The 17,249-nt window shown below is 46.8% G+C and overlaps 1 protein-coding gene across 1 annotated transcript in view; it reads left to right on the forward strand.

Annotated features, from left to right (window-relative positions):
- The window catches only part of LOC117205108, a 139,311-nt gene that overhangs the window by 40,642 nt on the left and 81,420 nt on the right, over positions 1 to 17,249 (forward strand). Inside the window, exon 2 of the mRNA XM_033443201.1 lies at positions 7,830 to 7,885. The gene's annotated coding sequence lies outside the window, so the exon portion shown is untranslated. The remainder of the gene's footprint in view (positions 1 to 7,829; positions 7,886 to 17,249) is intronic.

A 17,249-nucleotide genomic window follows, 5' to 3' on the forward strand; every position in this document is an offset into this window, starting at 1 on the left:
TCCTAAAACACAGTTCCTAACGCGAAAACGGTAATCGCGAGAAAGGGGAAGAGGAGGTGGAACGATAACGCGTGAGAGTGACCGAATCGAGGCAAAGAGCGGTCCCATTGCTAGCAATAGTCGGTCGCGATCACGGTGATAGTCGCCGGATAGCAGCGGAATATTGGCTAACTATCGCGTTGCATTAGCATATCTCCGGTACGGTAAAGGCCTGCACCATATTCAGCCGTGTAAACTGCTCGATAAATTAAACGTGCTAATCGAACGTCGTTGCAATAAACGCGTGTAATCGAGCGTGTGGCGTGCCGATTCAGCGTTTCTGATCGCCGATCAATGGCAACAGACATCCGAGAAAATTCGTCGACAGTCCGCTCCGATCGTTCGCTTTGTTCGTCGTCCAACGAGTAGTACGACGCATAACGAATTCGCATTACCCGATTACTGCGTTATTTCGTATTTAGAGGTTCCAGCGTCGTTGAGATTCTTGGAAAAGTTCACAAAGATATAGAGGATGTTCTCGTTTGAAAGTTTGTCAATTCGCCATTCGGATTGCCGAAGCGAATAGTCCTGGAAGTCAATTGCCTTTCCGTCTGTAACGTAAAAAGGATTAGCTTGTCTTCGTGTTTAGCTACAGATACGAGAAAACTTTATCACGAAGGATCAATCGCGAAAGCTGTCCTTCGCCGGCTTATTTAACTGGCGTCATTGGAGCCAGCCGAGTGTCGAGGCACGCACGTAAGCGTGCGATCCTTGTAAGGATTCTACTCGCGAAGATCCGCTGGCGGAGGACGAGCATTCCGACGATCGCGACCGCTTTTTCGGTCGCTCGTCCGCGGAAAGTTAATTTCGTTTATTAGGGGAAGTAACGAGGAAGAAAGGGAGAGAAAGAGTCAGATCGTCGAGAGGGGCGCCTGCTCGCCGGAAACCAGTTTCTTCGTACGTGCTTCGGCGAAATTTTATTTCGGGCGCGTTCCACTGAACGATTATCCTTACCGAGAAAATATGGAGGTAAAGGGAGCAAGCAGAAAAACCAACGTCCTCTCCGATTTCAACCGCCCTCTTCAGCCACGAGATCGCGATTAGTCCACTTGGAATTCGTGCCTCTTCCCTCTACAAAGAATCGACCTTTTCGATCTCGATGCGAATATTCAACGACGGACCCGTATCTGATCGTATAGTTGATAAATGGCAAGGTTTGGAGATAGACGGTTAGGAGCTATATTTTGTAGGCAGAGACGGTGGAATCTGCCGCTAGATATTTTAGAGTTTCGTTGGTCGTACGGCTGTCTCAAGGTCTGTTTCAAATTATACGCAGAGAAATCCAAAGATAACTATTACATCGTCATAAAAAGGTATACTACTATAAGGAGATACGTAGAAACGATAAGAATTATACGTATAAAGATATTCGTATCGTATCAAGCCGAAACTCCAAGGTTATCTATCTAATTCCAAGTTCCTCGGCATAACGAGGAAGCAATTTAAACTTGTAAACCACAGATATGTCCTACCATAAATCACCTTCTGCTTTGCCCTGAAACCAATAAACCCAGAATTTTGCGAGTTACGGAAACACCCTCGTTAGAGAGGTCAGCTGGACGAATCGTGGGCGTTAAGCGTTAAGAGCAGCCGTGACGCACTTAAGATAGAGTCGGCGAATTGCCTGTTATCCGTAGGGATGGTGGCGGCGATCGAGGAGCAATTGCCACGCAGCTATCAGCGTGCACGTCGGCCGGTCGACTCGTAAACAGGGCGTAGAATAGCCGTACGCGGATAGCGGGGCTGATTTCGTGGCTAGATAAAGAAGAAGGCGGCAGAATCTTTACGGGCGGCTGCGAGAGACGTCATAACTCGCGATCGCAGCCACCGTTCGTGAAATTACGAACGCCATTCGCGCGGAGAACGCGTTAATTGAATAAAGCTTTAAACGGGCCGCCTTATCTGTCGGTTTTAAAAACCGAAGTCTCACGGAGGAGTCGTGACTTTCGTACTAGTTGCAGCGATAGGCGAAGGTTTTAACCTCGTGCATTCCCAACACCGATCGCCGTACAATTTACCAAGCTCTTCGACCGAGTCTCTAACTTTCTTCGAACCGACCGGATATAAAAATTAGCTTCTCTGAACGATCGAAACGCGAATCTCTGTGATCGGGGGATGGCTCTCGGTATCGAGCGAGGAATTGTCTAATAATTCAATTGCAGGCTCGTGAGATATCCCGTCTAGGTGGAGGTTCGTTAATACCCCTAAGTAAATAGACTGGTAATAACAGATAACACGCACGAAGGCGAATAGATATTCGCGGTCACGCAAAAGAGCGAGAGAAGGAAAGCAAGAGAGGTGGTACTTAGGGGAGACTCGGTTGATTCGAACGGAAGCGTCTCGAGATTTCTGGCGACGATAGTGGACGAGTAGTGCGAGCGCGTTATCGACGCGATTAGTCGAAACGCGGAGTGGCTCGTAACTCCGTAGAACGCGGTGAATTATCGAAGGAAGAGTACGCGGCCCCGGCAGCCGGCCGCAATAACACCGGCCCGTATCCAGCGCGACGATAATTGCCGGTTCGTTGGCTATGTACGTGTAGCCCGTTTTCCCTTCGCCTTTTTCCCCTCCGCCTTTCTCCTTCTAACCGTAGCGTCGCTGGTCCGTCTCTGCAAAGGTTATGCTCTTGCGAGACGGGTTGAGCAACGAGTCGGATCGCGTCTACCGGGTGTCTTTGCGCATTATTGTCAATTTTGTTGTTGGAATTCGCTGAAAGTAGCGGAGCACACGGATGGCAATGGCGGGATATTTGTCTGGAAGGAAAATAATCGATCGTACGAAATTCTTTCGGAGTAAAGGAGACGAACGGTTGACTCGGATTAAGACGCATATTTAACCAAGACACTCCGTATAATGGACGATTCGTGGAAACTACAACCGCATCGTCTTCGGACACGGAGAGCAAAGGGTCACCGAGGTTTCTTATTGCCGCGAAATTTCACCAACGCTCGAGATTAATTTTAGCGATAGACGATCATCGCCGATACGCGGAGCTAATGAAACTGATTCGAGAACGATTACCCTAGTGGCCCTTAGGTGTATCTTCTAGCTCTTCTGCCAAGTTCAAACCACTCTAACATAGCGCATCCTCGTGCTAAAAGTCATTCGCTTACCTCGATATTCTGGCGATTGGCCGCTGAAATTGTGCGAAATTCGCCTGCGGTATCAATTAGCGCGTCGACGATCCCCGGATAAGATCTTGCAAATACTTTAAGGATCTACATCTGGCGAGGTTGAAAATAAATTCGTTGGAACAAGAAACGATACAGGCAAAAATGTACTGTCGTTAATGAACTTCAGTTAGAAACGAGTAAACGAAGGTGCCGAATTAATTTGCACGCTTAATAGAAAAATTAATTCCCACCGTTTACTTCCTTCGCCATACGTAGATTACGATCGTGAACGATCCGATTGAGTCGAAAGAATTCCCAGGAGCGAAACAAAAGCGTGCCAAGTCCGAGAAGTCAAGGGAAGAACAAGTGGAGTGTGGAGGCGCGAATCGACGATAATTCGAAATGAGAAAAAATGCTCGGTGATTGGCATCGATATTTGCGAAGACAAATCAAGTGGAATTCCGTAAGGAGGTGGGGCAGGGGGGAACAAACGACGGATCGAATCGTGCAAACGATAAAAAGTATCGCGATCTCGATTCCCCTGGCGGTAAAGTGCAACGATGCAGCTAAATAGGCCGTGGTCTCACGCTCGCTGCTGCATCTAGTCTTCGACGCGTCAAGGTTGCCGCAGGATCGATGTCGCGAACAGACCTTTTCGCGATTTTGCAATGAAACCTGCAACGACAGTCGCGCAATCTCGCTCATTGTGCGCGTTCACGTTTCTCGTCGCATCGCCGGAGAATATTTCGCGCGTCTGATGTTCGGCTAGCGGACGAGACGGCAATTATCGGCGTGAAATCGATGCTCGCGGCTTTACACGAGAGTCCGCTATTTATGTCGTTCGCGGTGAAATCAGAGAATTAACGGGGATGAAAGTTGTACGATTTTGTCGTTAGAAATTTAGAATCAGTTACCTTTGAGTGTGAGAAATGTAGAAAACACGCTTGCCATTCCGGATCCAGAGACTCGTACAAATCCTAATTTAGAAATCTTAGAAATCTTAAAATCTTTTAATTTCCTTAAAATTTCTATTCTACGAGAGGTGAACGATCTTCGAATCTACACGATGTTAAAGCGTTAACCTTCAAGTCACGGTCAGAGTCAGAGAACGACGGTTCGATTTGAACAGGCCACGCGGTTCGATCGATTTTTCCAGAATTGTAGGATTCGCGCCCGAAGCGCCAACAGGGACGGTCGTTGATGTGTGGCGTCATTGGTTATACGTTGCAATAATGCTTCACGACCAATTAAAATGCACTGTTGGATACTGATATACTGCAAATTAACCGGCGGTACGTTGCCGCTTAATCAGCATATTTATTGCTGCCAGCCAGCCAAGTCAGAGAGAAAAGAAACAGATGCCGTGAGGGAATACGAGAGGGAAAGGAAGAAGCGGACGGGACTGTGTGGCTCAATGTTGCAAGTAGTACCAATTTCATTCGAGATACGTTGTTTAATCCTTCCATTTGGATAACTCGAATACGTGGCTCATATAATAAGAACCCTCCGGGCAGCTACGAGCTACGTTGCCCTACTAGTTTTCGTACGAATGCAACGTATAACGTATCGTTCGCTGAGAGACTTAACCTTTCCCTCCAGTATATCAAGCTGCACCTCGTTTTTCGTTTCGCGCCATCCACGATCTTCTTTCACGCTCGCAGTTTCGCTTGGGAAATTTATTGGACTTGTTTGTTTTTTCTAAGCTGAGAACGCCAAGATATTGGCATCATTTCCTTCGTTTTCTAGTCAGGAGAAAGTATGGTTCTGATCTCTAAAAGTGAAAAAGCAGCTTCCCAAGGAGTTATGTGATTGTAGAATTTGATACGTTGAACCGAAAGTGAGCATTTTTATCTGGAAGTGGAATCTAGAGTAACTTTCGATGGTAGAATTCAATAATTTAAATTAATTGGATTGAAATTTGAAGATAAATGAAATTGTAATTGATCCATAGAGGATCGAATTTTACAACGTTATCGATATATTCGGACATTTAGCGTCGTATCACTGATTGGTCTGTAACTCGGTGACGCCTGATGGATATTTATCCAGTTATTATGTTATTGCGCCGCGGCCAATTAGTTTTATCTCGGCTAATCTTCGACCGTTTCTACCGACGTTTATTGCCGCTCGTTCCTTTCTCGCTCCGACTATGCCGTCTTTGCTTCATGGTCAGACACCTTCGGCCAGTCAAAAGCGAACTCTATACTTTCGTCTTGAACGTGGAACACAATTCCTAGCTAAGTTAACTTTATAGTATCCGTTGAAGATAATAATTTCAAAACATCGCATAGATCACGCGCGGAATCACACAGAACGGAGCGTAGAAGACGTAGAAAGCGAAAAGAGAAAATGCACAGTTTCTGAAACTTTCGTTCTTCGATGAAATCGATCTCGAGAAACTATAATCGAAATAATATCGAGCATTTTCGTTTGATAATTGGACCAACATCTTTTTACGGTAAACAGTAAACTCGTATCCTTCGTAAGGATCTAGAAACTGAAATATTCCGACCTTGTAAATTCTCAAACAGAAACGCTCTTAACAGGTAAGAAGCTTTAAAGATGACGGCTAGATTCGGTAGACCAAGTTGGAAAACGTAGACACTCGCGTGCAGGAACACGGCCCACGCGGTCGCATATTTACGCGGCAGAGCGTGGAGCGCGATTCGAACGCGGACACGCTGCCCGGCCTCAATTTGTCCGGGTGTTTAAGCGCGCGTTTCGCGCGTTTCCATCGCGCGTATCTATCGGCGAAGATCTCTCGAGCAGGCGGATCCGCGAAACGCGAACGACCGGCTCGCACCGTGTCGCCGCCGGAGAACACGGGATCCGGCCGACAGATAAAACGGGAAACGAGGCAACGAGGCAACGAGAGCCCGGTCGATAATCCCAACCGCGAGAGCAAATTTAATGACCCGCGTGCTCGCCTATCCAACGCTTCTCCGCGGCATTCCTCCTGCAACATCTCTGGTTTCTCTTCGCGTGGTTGCGATAGCGATAGGATGCAGGCTGATTTTTGGCTCGGATGGTTGGAATTAAAATTCACAGTTTGCGCGGATATAGTTACTTGTGATCGGGAAGTTTCTATGTATTGCGATGCTAGTTACTTTCTTCGAATTCCCCAAGTTCGACACTAGATCCTTTGTTGGAACAATATCGAAACGCCTTCTGCTTTCGTTCGATTCTGCGATCGAGAAATATACAGAGCTAATATTTCACGCATCGAGGAAAATTTCCACGATGCATCCGTTAAATATTCTAAATTCGACGTGGAAATTCGTCTACGCGAATAGGACCGATAGTATCAGTTTTTGGAACGTGACACCGCGTGTCGGCAACAGGCTCTCCAACTGCACCAGATTATCCAAGTAGAAAATGTAATGGAACGAGTAAAGTTTGCGTTCACGCGTCGTTGAACCCGACCGTAGGACCGGGCCTCCGTGGAGAACGGCGATGGGGCGAAGGGGACGGGAAAGAAAGAGAGACAATGCCGTGGACGATGGAACACCGGTGCGATTAGGTAACCGAGAACCGTATCGACGTGTTCTCGGACCTGACGGCGTGTGTGGGTGTACGACACACGTGCAATCCGGGCCAGATAGGTGAACACGTCGAATAGATAACGCATTGCATGGGCTCGTTCCAGATTCCAGGCTGAATCAGTCCAGTTTTCCCTAGCAGACGCCGTGAAACTGCTTCGAACGTTCTAGGGAATAATTGTGGGGATATTTCGAGTTGGAAATGGACACGAACGACGTGCATGTAAATCGTAGATGATGTTCGCGATTAAAAGTATTCAAACTAAAAGTAAGAGTAGTTACTGTGTGACATAAACGATCTTAATAGACTATTATAAAAGAAGAGGTAAACTAGAAACTAGAACAACAACGCTGTACAAATATAATCGAAGTTCCTAGAAAATCACCGAAAAGTGCGAAATCGATCGAGATCGACTTTAAACGACCACGAGGCTAACGAGCAACGTATACCGTCGATTACGTTTCTAATGGAAAAACTAAGCTAAAAGCCGGTTTCGGAAGGGATTAACGCGACGAGACATTCAAATTTTACAATCGATCGGACGGTGGGCGAACGACGCATTAACTCTCGCTAGTTTAACGATCTTCCGAGGACTTAAACGAAGCGGAAAGTTAATTCCGACGATTGATCGTCGTTTAGAGAGAGTGCAAGCACAGTTGCACAAATTAAAGCGTAACGGGTAAATGGCTCGTTAACTCATGACCGTTTCTCTTTCGTTTTGTTACGTCGTAACATAAAATCTAATACTTTCGAGCGAGAGTCTTCGGACGAAACTAGGCTATGAAAGAGATGGATAAGCTTGCGTATACCACTGACTATAAACTAAGATTTATAGATTAAACCCGCAAAGTGGCTGTCGCGTCATCTTCATTTCGAAGATTTATGATTTGAGGATATTCCGTTAATCGCGTAAAAACCTTAAGTTTTAATTGACACCGATTGAACCGAAATTTGAGTCTATTCGAATCCAAGAGACCATTGAACTTGAAAGAAGCTCGACAGCATCGATTTTTTTGCCCTTTTCCAGTATGGTATCCAATTTTTGCACGACTGTATCCTCTGTTATAATTCTATCGTTTTAATTTCATGGCGATTATCGATCAACGACTCATACTGTTCCCTTTTTTTGCTTTTCAGGAACGATAGGAAATCGAAAGGATCGAGCACGAAAAGAAAGAGGACCAACATTGTCGGTGAGTCGAAACATCTGTAGCACGTTTTTCATCGAGTCATCGGCTCTCAATTAACGCGTTTTTAATACGTGCTCTTTTTTCCTCCTGTCTCCTGGATCGATGGCTTCCTTGTTTGGTTTCGATTATGTAAGAATCTGCGGACAGGAAGTTTGTTTTTCGAACGATTTCATGCGAGCTTCGAATTTTTTTTTTATCTCCGTTTCGTAATGATACTTTATTCTTCCATTTAATGGGTATTTGCATAAAATTTGGAATTTTAAGCGATCGAATTAACCTTGAATCAAAGAGAACGACAGAAGGTCCGTTCGAGGGAAGGGGCGGGTAATTCGAAGCTATCGAGTGGAAGAAAAATTAATGCCAGTATACCGGTCGACACATTCCCCTTGTCGATCTTGTATCGTCTTTCCAAAGTTTGCGGCTTGCGTTTCGCTAACATCCGGTAGTTTCAGAACGCGACACCGTGAACGTATTATCGCGTTAAGAGGAACGCTCTGTTACTCGCAGAGTTAATGGATCGTGAAAAGCACTCAATCGATCGGCGTTTCTTCCTCTTCTGGCCTTTCTTTCCCTTGGTACCAAAGAGATCGCTTGGTGCAATGACGTGATTGGGTTACACGCCAATCATCGATCCTCGGGTGTCGAGCTTCCGTCTCGGCCCTTAATTGCGCCCCATCGAATTTTCATGTCATCGAGCCCGACGAATATCAGAAGTCGCTTCGATCTTTTTCAACGTAGTCCCGAAAACGACTCGTCGTAGATGCAACGACAACAGTTTTACGTTCTTTCGCTAACGAAAGCGATTCTTGCACGAAACCAAGTAACGCCGATAATTCCACGAAACAAAAATAACCGATTAATCTGCCATCGCGCATCAAAACTCGCACAGCAAAACATGGAGTAATATTTCCCCTACACCTCTTGACTCTACATCACCCGATTGCCCGTCAATCCGTGATCACGTCCGCTCCACTTGTTCCGCGTATCAGCGACCTTATAAAAGACGCGAGCAGGAGAATAAGACGAAGAGGCAAAGAGAAAAGAAGAGGAAGAAGCAACCGACGAAGCAGAAGAAGAAGAAGAAGAAGAAGAAGAAGAAAGAGAAGGAGAAGGAAAAGAAGGAGGTCCGATGCATCTGAACCAGCGTGACCCGGCGCAAAAACGGTCACGATATCTCTGACGCGGTGCATGGGAGAGGGAACAGGTAACGAGCGATCAGATTTCTATCAGGATGCAACAGTCTCCCCCTTCCTCTTTCTTTCTCTCTTTCTCTTTCCATCTCTTCTACTCCTGTTATTTTTTTTTGTTTTCTATCAAGTAACTAACCACCAACGATCTAACGACGACGAACTGTTTCGGTGGAGTGTGCGGTGTACACGGCAGCAACAGCAGCAGCAGCAGCAGCAGCAGCAGCAGCAGCAGGCCAGGCCATCGTGCATCGCCGATGAGAATATGACCCCTGCACGTACGACTCGGTCGCGCGGAGTCTTTCGAAGCGTGTATAGTGTATAGGCGTCGTGGCGCGTCTCCGGAGGCCAGGCCACGGTAGAACGTAGACTGTTGGCCAGGACTGAATGCCGTGTGTGTAGGTGATGGGTGCTCTCGCGCGCGCGCTCGGCCTGGTGGGAGTACCGCAAGGGTCAATCCATGGTGCAGCATTATATTCCGCACGGGGGCCTCTGAAGAGAGCGGGTTCACAGCCAGCACACGACGACGTTCGAACGCTTAATGGCCGGAATTTGTCTGGCCGGCAGGTACACTGACAGCCAGTCGGTTCAGCGTGGCTGTTGCGCTGCCCTCGGGCGAACCGTGGACACGCCGCGAGGATCGGCGACGACGACCGGCTCTTCTATCAGACGCGAAGACCGCGACCAGTAACGTCACGCGGTTACCAACACCAACCTGCTTCTACCCCGCTATGTGGCACAATTTCAAGATTCGAGCATTTTTATTAGAGAGGATAGGTTTTATGGGCGGATGTCGGTTCGCGGAGGTCGATTAGAGAGGGAATGTGGAACGTGGGGAACTGCTGCTGGAATGGTACGCCGCGCAGCTCGGTAGTCGCTCGTTTTTCTCGTGTTTGCTCCGGCAGACGAACATTGGGACGCGTTGCGAGATTATCAACCTTTTAACGCCTGTGTTATGAAAACATAAGTCCACAATGCGATTTCTAACAAATACGACACAATGCGCAATTTGCATAATTGCTTGCACACGATATACAGACGCGTTACGAAGTAGTACAATAGTCGGCAACAAATCAGGATTACAAGTCTTTTAATAGGACGCGAAGATTTGTCGTGTAACGTACGTTTCGCGCGAGGCGTTAAACCTTAGATTATAAATGAGAGACATAGATCCCATATTAGCTACCTATACTAGCCATGAAATATATGATCTTACCTGGAAAGACCAGTAGGACGCGTAAGTCCTATCCTTCCGGACTGCTTCTCTGAATACTACAAATATTCTATCGCGCGATTACCTCGTATTAGTTCCACTCAACGTACCTTGAGAAGCTTAAATCGTAAAGAGAAGAAAACGATAGACAAAGATTGCTTCATCGTATTTCAATATCTTCCGAATCTGATCGCAGAATCTGATCGCTAAGCTTTTAACAAACCCTCTGAAGCGGCCCGAAACACTCGCGATTTCTCGTCAGCTAATCGTAATTGAATTCTCAAGCGCGGCGTCGTGTTTCATCGTGGACGCGTGTCAGCCATTTGCAGCCGCTTCCCACGTCGATCACGTTTTAATGGTCCCTCCTAGAAACGGACCGATGACGGACTGTCAAGCGATCCGTGGCTAGATAACGTTTAGAGGGGCTCGCGCCTCAACATCGCTTCGCTTCCTCGTCCATTTACGACAATGTGAAAAGATATCCTTATCTAATTCAGGTCCTAATGTCAGGATCGTTAACGAACGATCAGAGATTGCCGGCGGTCCCTCCTCTCGTGTACCACTCTCGGCCCCGTATCTTTGACCTTGGTCAAAGGGTGGAACGCCAGCTCATAGCGAAAAATAACTTGGCCGTAATTAAACCATCGACGGTTCCTCGAGGTACCGTAAGGGTCAATCCGCTCTTCATCGAGTATCATCGATACTTCGGTCGAAGCGACCACGCAGCCTTCGACCGATCTAACCACGCGACCGAGGTTCTTCGCTGGAATTTGTTCGAACGACAGGGAGGCGTAGATAGTTATCGATAGAGAGAGAGAGATAGATAGAGAGAGAAGTAAATGGTTTTCTAGTATTAAGAATGATTATTAGGTATCGAAATACTAAAGCGTAGAAGCTGAAAAAGATGGTTCGTGTGAAAATACGTCAGTTTCCATATAATTGTCTTGGTCGAAGATTTACGCGGACCGCTCTCTTCTAACGATTTAATGAAAAAAATTGTCTCTGCAACCAAGAGAGCGTCAGTTCGGAGAACGGACAAGTATCGAACGAGTTTCTTTAGATAGAAACGAAAGCTTTCCCTCCTTAGCAAGGAGCGAAAGTCGCGAAGGTAGTCTCGTCCCTTTGGGAGCTTGGACTATCAAGCAGACAGGGTTCTGGTTGGTTCACGCGTGCCGCGCGGAAGTGGCGAGACACTTGAGCTTTAACGACCGGAATTTGTCTGTTGAGGCAGGTACACGATACGACTAGGAAGGCAATCAGGAAGCGAAGAAAGTCGAAGGAGACTAACGAGTCGTACTAGGAATGGATAAATAGGCAGTCGTCCCTGGAGACTCTTTTCTTTCGGTCGCGACGAGTTCGTCACCGCGTGAGTTTGTGCGTCTCGCTATTGCTCGATATAATGTCCGATGGACGTTCATTTCGAATAACAAGACTCAAGATATCTCGCTGCAACAGAGCTCCAGGTTGACAAAAATTGATCGCTATCAACGAAATGTTTAACATTTTCTCGGGTTCCCGCGAATTTTTACGTTCCTCGATCACTCTCACCTTTCTATTTTCACATATTTCTACTCTGGTTTTTTGCAATTTTCCTATCGCATTTTCATTCCCATAGAAATTGAATTTCACGATTCCACCATGTCTCTCTTACTATTACGTTCGTTATCTTCGCACATTCGTAACAAACGTTTCGCTGATTATCGCACAATCAATCGTCCGCGGCAAACAAATCGACTAAATTCTCGTTCGTTGAGTACGCCGCGACCAATAAACCTCTCCGCTTGGAAGAAGTCGTACGGGAGAATATTTCCATCGGTATCGGCCATAAATTAATGCTACCAGGAAAAGAGAGAAGCCGACTGTCAAAGGAGGCACGTTGACCGGTCAACACAATCGGCGTGCCGGTTGTGTAGCATGCCTTTTTCGGCGAACTGTGAACGTAGCCTGAGGTCTGGCATTCCCCCTTTCTTCGTCGTCGTCGGCCGGTTCGTCCGGGGTCACCGACGAGAGGTCACGTCGCTCGCATGGCATCGGTGACTTTTTCATTTTTCTCCTCCCACCCTCTCTCCACCTTCTCATACTATCTCTCTCTCTCTCTCTCTCTCTCGTCTCGATAGCCGGGGGCCTGACTGCTCCTCCGTCGCTGCCTCGTTTAAAGGAGTGGTTGAATGCATAGGCGCAGCCTTTTGCGAGGATTCTTTTGACCCTGACGCCTCGAGAGTTCTGCGATCTTGCTAACCAATGGAAGAACGGGCCGGAGTTCTTGGTTTTTTGCGACGTTCAAAAAAAAAAAAATCGTTTTTCAAGTTCTTTCGATTTAGTCTTCGAGTTGAGAAGCGGACGAGGCAGAGAGCGAGAGGTTTAGTGGTGTAGGAAGGACGGTTCGCTGAGTTTTCGCTGGAAGGGAATTGTTTGCGGGTAGCTCGAGCGTTTAACAGAATGAATGGAATGAAAGTTTATGTACTGTTACGCTGGAAGAGGAATTCTGGTTGATGGCGAACGATCGGAATGTATCGGGATTACTTGATACCGCGGTAGCCTATCTTCCTTGGTAGTTTCATGAAAATCAAGGCTATCAAGTGCGGTTGACGTCCGACAAGTCGTATCGAGCTGTCTGACCACGAAAGGGGCGCATCTACTTTCGATCAGATTCTTACGTACGCGTCTTCTCGAAAGCAACCTGATGCTGAAATTTAGAAACCAAAAATTGACGATTTACAGTTAACAACTGAGGCTATTAACGTACCGTTTCTTGTACTTTTGCGTCCTTGGAAATAAATGTACTTGTAGCGCAGCTCGCGAAACTGTAGAAACCAACAATCGTCGATCGACCAGAGCTAATCGATCGTTAAAAACTGGCAAGTTGGCGTTTGCCAACTGGTTGATTCAAAATCGATGATCGTAGTTACGTAATGGTAAACGCCCACTGATCGTCGCGTTGTCGAGGTTGCAGCTTGCCCGGTGCAGAAACACATGGCTTTGAAACGTCGCGTACCCTCTAATCGCCTTACCCACGACATCGACCCGAAAAATAACGGTAACAGCTTCTTCCACGATGAATACTGTTCTTCTAACACTTTTTGCCGCGTGCTCGCTGCGTACGGCGCCAGTGGTCAAAGGTGCCCGCGTATAAAACCGATGAAGACGCACTCCGAAGAGAGAAGCGAGCGAGATAGACTCGTTGCACGTGGTGAGAGGGAGCGAGAGAGAAAACGGCTTACCGCATACTCGCCACTCCGTACGTCACCGGCGCGAAAGGATAAATGCTCGCGATTAGCGATTTATTTGAATTCCCGATTGCGCCGGTGAAACGGCGACGTTGACCGACTGTTGCTTCTCTTTCTTCCAAGCTTTGCCCCGAGCCTTCTTCCTGGACTCGGGGGAAAATTTTACGAAGGATGATTATCGAGGAACGCGAGATGAAAGAGGCGACGCCATAAAGAGACGTTTTTGCGACGTATCTCCGACATGCGAAGCTTGCGCGTATCTTTCTTAAAAGGAAGTCCCATTGGAATTTCAGAATCGAAGTTTGGTAAATTCGCCGTTAAAGGATATTAGAATGTTTTAATTCAGGGATAAGCGATCGGTCGGCGCGCGTGATTAGTACGATAACGAGTCACCAAGATATTTTCTAAAGGATCGGCTTTCGCTGTGTCTGTTTCGAACAGCGTTGCGCAGATTATGAAAAATTACCCTGCAATTGAGAAATGTCGCCACTTGGTTCTATGTACCGCGCGATTGCGTAAATCCTCGTTGCGATAATAACGAAATATTTCATCGTGATATAGGAGGTACTGGGCGAACGTCTTGGATTCTATGTAACTGTACACCATACTCGAACAATTTTCCAAGTCACGCTGTTAAACGTATCGACGAACAATTCACGCGAATAAACGCGCGTTGCAACGATTAAACAACCGTTCGGGACATTCGTAATTCGAATGGATTCCGAAACGTTGCGCTCCGCGAATCAACTAACGGTTAAAACGTCGTTTCGAGAAGAATTTACTACGGTTCGAATAATTTTCCGATCGTAACTAACTATCGTTGCATTTCGACGATTCTTTTCGTTAACGGTCGCGCTAATATTCGAATTATTTCGAGTCGCTGCAGCAGACGAAGAGAAGAGGAAAAAGCGACTAGAAGGCCAGGAATTATTCGCCAGGAGATAATCGAACGATCGGACATTTATAACGGAATCGATTACAAGTGGAGATCGAGTTGACCAACGGTTCGCGGGAATAACGACTTTGCGTAACAATTAAACCGCCATCCGGGATGCAGTTACGATCCTAGGAGATTTCTCGAACGTAGCGATTACGAATCGACCAGACAGCTCATCATTTAACCTGCTTCGAGTTGACGTTAATGTCGGTAGATTTAAAAGGCACTCGAATGGCTTGAATTGTGTCGAAGTAACTACTTCGCCATATTCATCAGCGATGATAAATTTCATTCTTCTAGTCCGCTTCTAGTCCTTTGTAATTAGTATCGCGGCTAGCCGATTCATCGCAAACTCATCGAAATTCGATCTTACGAAATTCAAACGATCCGGTATTTCGTTATCGAGGAATTGAATACGCCGGTCCGTGTACATTTTAGAGAAACGCTTTCCGAGTGCAAAATTCATTCGCGCAAGGGCAATTTTCGCGTTGCCGCAAGACGCACAGAAGCTCGGTTCAATCGATTCCCATGATCGAAGGATCGGTTCGTCAGGGTCTGTACGTAGTCGCAGGACTTCCGTTCGCACGGTATGCGATTAGTCGCGAGAGGCGAATTGTCAAAAGCCTGGGCAAGGAACGTGGTGTACCGTTAATCCGGCGTTCGCCTATCGAATATTCGACCTGTGACCCGGCGACGCTTGGCAGCGTGAACGCGGAAATGCAGACGTACGCTACGAGCCGCATCGACCTTCCACAGGTCGACTCTACGCAGAGTGCACTTTGTCTCTTGCCTTATCGTCGGTGCAGAACGATTTTTGAGCAGGAGTTGTCGTCGAAGCTGCTTCTTCTCGCGCAGAGACTCGAATCGAGTGACTCGAAACTTGGCTCGAGTTTACAAGGAATCTTAGCAATCGTTCTTATAAGAAATAGATAAGACACGACGGATAAAAGTTTCGTCCATCGAAAGATCGTTCGTAATTCTCTCAGCAGACCCTTGTCGTTTCGAGGATTTTTCCGTTTGTCTCGCGAATAAAAGGTATCGGCGAAAGAGGAAGATAAATACGTGTCAGACATGGAAGAAGTTGTCCGGTTGGCATTTAAAATTCCTTTTTAGCCAAAAGACGCGCGATTTCACGATAATAGATCGTTATTGGGGTGCGCGATACGTGCAGTCGTACTGTTACATTGAATTTCAAGAATACTCGCTAGCATAGGTATCGCGAACATTGATTGACAACTGTATACCTTCAATCACGATTATATTATAATCGCGGCCGCTGTCACGATTCCTCGCGCTATTACATTATATTAGATCCGCTCTCGTGGCTCTGCCGTAACTTTCGATCCGCACGATAAGATTGACGTCAACACGACGCAATGCACCTCCTGTAAATACAAATATTTAATTCAGTCTCGGCAGCGCGAATCGCTTCCTCGTCGACGGCGCGAAAGAACCGACGTAAATACGTTCCACGTGGCGTACGAGGCGTGAAACAATGTTAATTGCGAATGTTAACCTTTCGCATTCCAGAAATTTCTACGATACGATCGATCAACGATCCCGACACTCTGAAAGTTTCGCATTCTCACAATTTTTCAAACAGACGATTTTCTTTCGAAACGTATCTCCAAGCTTTCTGAAATATTTCTTTCGCATTTTTCCCCCTCCATTCTGAAAGATCACGTTGAAATTTAGCGCTGGACACGACGCAGAATTTCTTCAGCGTGCAAATCGATGCGCAGCCCGACGTAAGATCGTTGCGCGAAACAATGCAAAATTGATACATAGCCAGGTAGAAAGCGAATGCGCGACGCGATACAAAATCGACGTATAGAAATCGTCAAACTCTGGGAATTCGAATCTTCCATCGAGCCAAGGTGTTTCAGACAGAAATCCAGCTGCATCACGGGCCCTGTAGAAGCGGCGTTACAACGACCGAAAGAAAAGGGGCGCCTGACACGAATGCAAATCGGAAAAGATCGTGGTGTCAGATTCCGCAACGGGAAGTGGCTTTCGGAGGCATTGTGCCGGCCGGATTACACGGAATCTATCGCGCATTATACACGGGGCCGACTGAATAGATAGATAAATGGTCGGCGTGTACGGGAATAGGTCGAAGAAAGAATCGCGAAGAGAGAGAGCCGGCCTGGTACCACTAAAGTGTACACTGCCTAGGCTTCCTCGAACAATGGGGCTGTTCGCCTCTATAATCGGAAGTAAGTGTTGTTAGCGTAATGCGTAACTGTACATAGTGACCGGCTAATTTCGTATTATGTCCCATTACGTGTCGACGGATTAAGGAGTCGGGATCCAGCGGAGAGCTTTTCGATCGTCCTCCGTTCATCCTCGACTTTTCCATCGATCTTCCTTCCTCTTGTTTGGCGCGGCAAAATTGTATAACTCTGTTTGAGAAATTTGAGGTGATATTGGATGTAGTGCGTTAAATAATCACTCGGTTTTTGGGTCAACGATATATTTATTAACAAGTGTTTTGTTTTGACCGCGTCGCGTATCGCTCTAGCTGTCGGTTTCGCTAGTCAGTCGCGCTGCGGTTACAACTCGACTTCTTCGCTTCCTGGTTCAAACTCGACTGTCGATCGGATTCGATTCTTTGTCGTCCCTCAATGTCCACGCGTTTGTTAGGCGCCCACGATCGTTACCAGGTACGCCTTCTTCTCGAACATTGGGCGGAAGGACCGTCGGGATATTGATGGCTCATTAGGCACTTCGCTTCGGCGATATACATTGTTGCAAAGTGCCGCAACAAATTCTACATCCTATCGATGGTATCGCGTGTTTTTCG

The sequence above is a fragment of the Bombus bifarius genome, unplaced genomic scaffold (genome assembly GCF_011952205.1).
Source record: "Bombus bifarius isolate JDL3187 unplaced genomic scaffold, Bbif_JDL3187 scf7180000007986, whole genome shotgun sequence".
Taxonomy (NCBI): Eukaryota; Metazoa; Arthropoda; class Insecta; order Hymenoptera; family Apidae; genus Bombus; species Bombus bifarius.